The sequence below is a fragment of the Chenopodium album genome, chromosome 5, assembly GCF_948465745.1.
Source record: "Chenopodium album chromosome 5, dcCheAlbu1.1, whole genome shotgun sequence".
Lineage (NCBI taxonomy): Eukaryota > Viridiplantae > Streptophyta > Magnoliopsida > Caryophyllales > Amaranthaceae > Chenopodium > Chenopodium album.
The window spans coordinates 77,283,542-77,290,739 of record NC_137838.1 but is presented as its reverse complement, the minus strand read 5'-3'; positions in this window follow the sequence as shown (position 1 = coordinate 77,290,739).

Genomic DNA, 7,198 nt, shown 5'->3' with positions numbered 1-7,198 from the left:
CTTACATGGCCTATCGAACTTGGCAGCTCTGTAATTTTAGTACAGCTCAAATTCAGAATCTGCAGGTGCTTCAATGAGGTGAAAAAATCATAAGGTACATGGTTTATGCGAGACCGATGACCCTTAAGGAACCAAAGTGTCCTCATATTTATAAATTTTTCCAACATTGGAATAACATTGGATGGAAAACGCCACATTGTTACATGCTCAAATGCTGAATTTTCGCAACTGAGTGAATCAAGGGGGTCATCAAGATCGATTTTGAGATGGGTCTTTTCCGAATTTGTGACATGTTTAGATATCAAATCAGTTACCTTGTACCACAGCTTTCCAGTTGTTTCATCATACCTTGAAGGATAGAGATATCCCTCGCTTTGGTATGCTTTGAATGAGGAAACAATGGAAGCGAGAGATGCATCTGCAAAAAGACCTGTTGCCTGACCAAGCTGGATTAATGTATCCCTCTCGATTTCATGATCCTCGGGGAAGAGGCTCAAATAATGCAAGAACGGAGAATCAAACAACGGAGGTAAAGTTGTTTGGTTTAATGATGAAATTTGGTCAAGTACAGAGGGCTCCTTAGGCAAGCAGTCTATAAAGAACAGATCTGTGGCGCGTTGGCGATAAAATGTCACTGAATCACCAACAGTTAGACCGTTTTCCTGTGCAAATTGGAGCCAACCTTTGCCAAATTTGTATGTGTAATCAGACTGATCTTCAGAGAACTCCAAATAAAATCCCCAATTTTTTTTACTTTGAATGTCATTGAACAACACATGGCCAGACTTATCTTGCTCGGCGAGGAAGATACTGCCATACTCTTCTGCTAATGAACAAACACCTATAGTATCCTGTTTCTGAAGCTCCTTACAGAACAAAAGTTCAAGTTGTGCAGGTTTCTTGATGCTTTCTTGTTGACTGCTACTCGCACTATCCCTGCTAGACAGGGCCGTTATTCGGGGTCTTCTATGTGCAGTGGAGTCCATCTGGATCGAAGTTGATATATCGATGATTGGACAGTTGTTCTGGTGCTTCTTTTGTGTAGAGTTGAAAAATGAAAGGCTAACTTGAGATGAGAAAAAAATTCTCCTGTTAGTCCTATGTATTCTGTCAAATATAATGGTAATTTGTTACATATTTTTTTTTCCTTTCAAATAATCCATATAGATTAGTCAGGTAATGTCTAATGTATTGAGGCCTTGAGGGTGATATTTAGTTGCATATACTTAGGAATTATGGCCTTGAACATAACTGCCTAGACTTGTCAACACTAAGGTTCTTAATCATACATAAATACAGAAAAAGGTACGTGATCAAGGAAGTATTCAATACATGACTTAAATACTTAATAATCAGATATCATTATCATCCCTAACTAAAAAATTTTCTAATGTCACTGAAAAAATATATACATAGTACATCTTGAAAGCGATGATAGCTATTAATAAGTAAGATTCCAGGAAGAACAAGCTAGGCAACTTCATATGTTCTGGTTCATCGTTGTAGTCAAACTATTCCTCAAGGTGGCAGCCATGAAGTCATTGAAAAAGCCAAGCTAAATATCATTGTGAATATAAATTCGAAAAGTTCTTTAGATGGACCTCTTTTTATTTTTAATTATGGGTAATGTTATACATTGCCCTTAGGCTATATATAAGCATTAATAACACTCTTGGAAATTGTATAAATTTAGGAATTCATGACAAAAACACACGTAAATTAGTGTAATTAGTGTGAATTTGTCATGATTTTTTAAATTTAAACCGTTTTCTAGAGTATTTTTAATGCATATAATTTATATGTAGCCCGAAGGGCTATGTATAACATTTTCCTTTAATTATTTATTTATTTATAGATAGAAATGACCGTTAAAATATATTGGGAAAAGGACCTTTAAGGCGACTTTGGATATGAAAAGTAGATTATGATTATTTATTTAGATTAGAGATTTATTCAAATCGATTCGATATGTATTTGTTAAAATTTGATTTATATATAATACAGTGATGTATATACAACTTCAAATAAAAATGGATTATCATTAGTTTAAAAAAAGAGTTACTTCATACTCCGTGCTAACTACTGACTTAGTTTTGATGATGTAAAGTTAACAATGGCCTTAAATTTTCATTTTTCTTCTTTTTTTTATTTGTCTCAATGTCCATTGAACTTCTGTAAACTAAATAATAAACCTTTTACAACCATAGCAAATGATTTCTAATTGATATCTGAAGCATTCACCTCCATTCTTTGTCTTATTAAGCTGCACATCACAGCTAGATAGCTAGCTAGATATCGGTATGGCCTTAGAGTTGGTTGGCGGCGTATTTGCAACTATCGTTGTCCAAGAGTTAATTGACACCATCAAGTCTTTTGCTCATGATCAATATCGCCATGTAATATCAGACCTGGAGATCAAGCTGAAAAATCTAGAGATGAGCTACACAAAAGTTCAGTTAGCGCGAGATCACATAGATGGGTGGGAGTTGGTGAACAGCCATAGTCACCAGGCTTGGATTGGTGATGCAATGACAAATTGTTATGACTTTGAAGACTTGACAGTAGATTTTGCGCTTAAGACTAGGGAGAGGGAAGGTTCCTTGTCGTTCTTGCAAAATTGGTGTATGTCTCGAGAGATGGTGAACCTGCAGTATAACCTGGATACATTGTCAATAGAAGCGGAAAACTTGGTTCGTGTCAAGACTAATAGGCCCTCTAAGACTCTAGCTAAGAAGCTGGAGCTTGCAGACAATGATGTGGACTTCAAAAGAATGCGCGACAAGGAAGAGATTGTTAAATTGTTGCTGGATGCAACTAATAATAGAAGCTTCAGCAGTAGCAACGATAGCAATCAACGCAACAACATCATTTTGTCGATAAAGGGCATATTTGGGATAGGAAAAACGTACCTTGCTCATGTTATCAAGAGCGATTTAAGCATTCAGCAAGGTTTTGACCACAGATTTTGGGTTTCTGTATCAGGGGTTTTTGATTTGGAAAAGGTCCTGAGTTCGGTGATAGTCCAAGCTTCCCCAGAAATCGAAAAGATCATTCAAAAGCAGGGGCAGTCGCAGCAGCAGAGAGTGTTCGGAGACATGTGTAAGCGAGCAAAGGTGTTAATCATTTTAGACGACTTGTACAATTTTCCAAATCCACAAGAATGGGAGTTCTTCGAATCTTTCCTCTTCAATTCCACCTTAATGTTCAGTGTCATCATCACTACTCGTAATCCTGAAGTAACGCGGTTAGTTACTTCTCTGAGTACTATTCCTGCGATTGCCTAAGATAAAATGACAAATTATTTATGAGAGAATGGCTTGAATTGTATTGATGATCTTGGCTATTATTTATAGCCTACAAAAGATAACCTACACAATATAAACTCTATCATATAAACTTCCATAAATCTATCTTAGAATATCACTAAGATATATTATTTTCCTAAATATAATATTATGAGATCTATATGGAAAATATATCAGAATAATATATTTTCCTATATTCCTAACACCCTCCCGCAATCGTAACGGCAGTAACACGAACGTTACGATTGGAAAGTCGCACTTTGTTGAAGTCGATTGAGTTGCACTACTATGTTGATGTCGCCTTCAATTTTTTTTATTTAAAAAAAAAACGAACTTTTGCTACCACGGCCCTTTGCTGGTGTCCATGGTCTTCATTCACGACCCTTTGCTGGTGTCCGTGGTCTTTTGTCACGACCCTTTGCTGGTGTCTGTGGTCTTCTTTGCCACGACCCTTTGCTGGTGTCCGTAATCTTCTTTGCCACGGCCCTTTGCTGGTGTCCGTGATCTTCTTTGCCAGGCCCTTCGCTGGTGTCCGTGATCTTCTTTGCCAGGCCCTTCGCTGGTGTCCGTGGTCTTTTGCATTTTTTTTTTAAATAATAAATAATACGCCAAACGTGGCTTTTCTTCATCTCCATGGAGATGCAATAATGGAGGAAGCACACTCAAACACTACAACCTAACCAAATCACATATGATCATTCATATTGATCATATACACCAATAATAACCCACGTATCACATGGTTATTCCAAAAAAAAAAAGATTAAATAAAAAAAAATAGAAATTTCAAAGAGCAATACTATTGCATAGCGGAAGCAAATTTATGAATCCCACCGGTGGGTTTAATATTCTAACCCACCGGCAGGGGGAGTATTTGTGTGAACGGTCCCAAGATTTAACCTGCTCTTGATATCATGACAAATTATTTATGAGAGAATGGCTTGAATTGTATTGATGATCTTGGCTATTATTTATAGCCTACAAAAGATAACCTACACAATATAAACTCTATCATATAAACTTCCATAAATCTATCTTAGAATATCACTAAGATATATTATTTTCCTAAATATAATATTATGAGATCTATATGGAAAATATATCAGAATAATATATTTTCCTATATTCCTAACATAAAAGTATTAGAGTAAATTAATAGAATAATAAGATATTGCTTGCTTATATTAATGAAGATAAAGAAGCCTTATATAAGGCCATTACAACTGACTAAAGCTAAAAGAAAGCAAAGAAAGTGGGAATGTTAAACTACCCACGTTACGATACTTACTCCTAAGTCTTAGGAAAATAAACTGGAAATCCTAAGCATATGACTACCCACTAACTTATTCATGCTTAAAAATAGAAAAGTCAAACAACAACTTTGAAGCATAATTTCCACTAATTTAGCCAACATACCCCCTTGATTCAAAGTTGCATACTCCCATCTGCAACCTGAAGTACTCTTGTTTCCTTGATGCAAGTGACTTAGTGAGGATGTCAGCCACTTGATGATTTGTAGGACAAAACCTTACTGCAATATCTCCCTTTGCTACTAAGTCACGAATGAAATGGTGCCGAATGTCGATGTGCTTTGTACGACTGTGAAAAACAGCATTTTTGGTCAGATTAATAGCTGACATGTTGTCACTGTATAATTCTGTAGGACCTTGTTGCTCTTGAAGGAAGTCAGCCAATAACCTCCTAAGCCAAATTGCTTGACAAGCTGCTGAAGTGATGGCTGCATACTCTGCCTCCGATGAAGATAAAGCCACTGTACTTTGTTTTTTTGATGACCAAGAGATAACACCGGACCCAAGAGTGAATACGTATTCGGAAGTGCTCTTTCTATCGTCAACCGAACCTGCCCAATCACTATCACAATATCCAACTAACTTCATATCATCAACTTTCTTGTACCAAATTCCATAGTCGGACGTACCTGCTATGTAATGTAGTATCCTCTTCACAGCTCCAAGGTGATGCTTTGATGGCTTATGCATAAATCTGGAAACTAGACCAACTGAATGTGCTATATCAGGCCTAGTGTGAGATAAGTAGTTCAGACCACCAACCATGCTTCTATACAGCTTTTCATTTGCTGTACTTGTATCATCATTTGCAGACAACTTCTCATTAATATTCATAGGAGTACAAGCTGAAGTGCATTCCGTCATCTGGAATTTTTTAAGAAGGTCTGCTGCAAACTTTTTTTGGGACAGAAAAATACCATCGACACCTTGTTTCACCTCTAACCCAAGGAAGTAATGCAATAACCCCATGTCTGACATTTCAAACTTCTTCATCATGCTACTCTTGAACTCAGCAACAATTGATTCACAAGACCCCATGTATATCATATCATCAACGTACAGACAAACAACCAGAAAATCAGCCTTGCCTTGCTTCTTCAAATAGAGTGTAGGCTCATTTTCACTTCTTTCAAAACCATTCTCTAAAAAATAAGAATTAATTTTCTTATATCACGCACGTGGGGCTTGTTTAAGACCATACAATGCCTTGCGTAACCTATAAACTTTGTTCTCCTCATTTTGAACAACAAAGCCTTCAGGTTGAGCAACAAAAACTTCCTCCTTCAACTCTCCATTTAGGAAAGCTGATTTTACATCAAATTGAAAAACAGGCCAACCAAGTTGAGCAGCTAAGGCAAGAAATGTTCGTACCGTTTCAAAACGAGCCACGGGAGAGAATGTCTCATCGTAGTCAACACCTTGTTCTTGTGCATACCCCTTAGCCACCAATCGTGCCTTGTGCTTTTGTACATTTCCATCAGCATCATACTTGGTACGGAACACCCACTTCAACCCGATTGCCTTTTTTCCTTCTGGAAGTTCAACTAACTCCCATGTTTTGTTCTTGTGAATGCACCTCATTTCTTCTGCCATTGCATCTGTCCATACTTGTTCCCGGGCTGCATCATCATAGTATATAGGATCCGATACGGAGAGAGCAAAGTCACAAGTTTCATAGATCTCTTTGAGTGCACGGAATCGCTGCCGAGATTCTGGTGTGCTTGCAGGTGATGAGGTAATGGAACCACCACAGTGTGGGCTGTCATGTGGAGTAGTGGAGTAGTGTGGTGAGCTGCTACCATGTTGTGGTGAGGGAGTTTCAGTATCAGGGACTGCAGTAGGGACGTCATTAGAGACACCACCGTCATCAATGAAAGGAACTATGTTTCCTGTGTGATCAGAATTCCAATACCAACTAGCAGACTCATTAAACAACACATCTCTACTTATGATAATCTTGCCACTTACTGGATTATACAACCTATAAGCTTTGGATTTCAAACTATAACCAAGAAAAATACATTTTGTGGATTTATCTTCAAGTTTATGACGAGAAGACTTTACCAAAGCAAAGGCTATACAACCAAAAACTCGTAAGTGGCTTACCTTAGGCTTCACACCATGCCATGCTTCATATGGAGTATTGTTCATTACAGCCTTTGTGGGAGAAATGTTGCGAAGATACACAGCGGTTGCGACTGCTTCTGCCCAGAACTGATTTGGAAGTCCTCGAGCCTTTAACATGCTTCTAGCCATTTCTACCACTGTTCGGTTCTTCCGCTCAGCTACTCCATTTTGCTCAGGAGTATACGGAGCTGTAAGCTGCTTGGAGATTCCGAGTTCCTCACAAAAGGAATCAAAGTCATTTGAACAAAATTCCCCTCCATTATCTGTACGCAACTTCTTTATAGAGCATCCTGATTGTTTCTCAGCAAAGGCTTTGAACTTTTTGAACATATCAAGAGCTTCAGACTTGAGAGTTAGAAAATAAATCCAACTCATTCTAGTATAATTATCAGTGAACAACAAGAAATAGCGACTTCCATTCAAAGACTCTGTTTTCATTGGTCCACACAAGTCAGC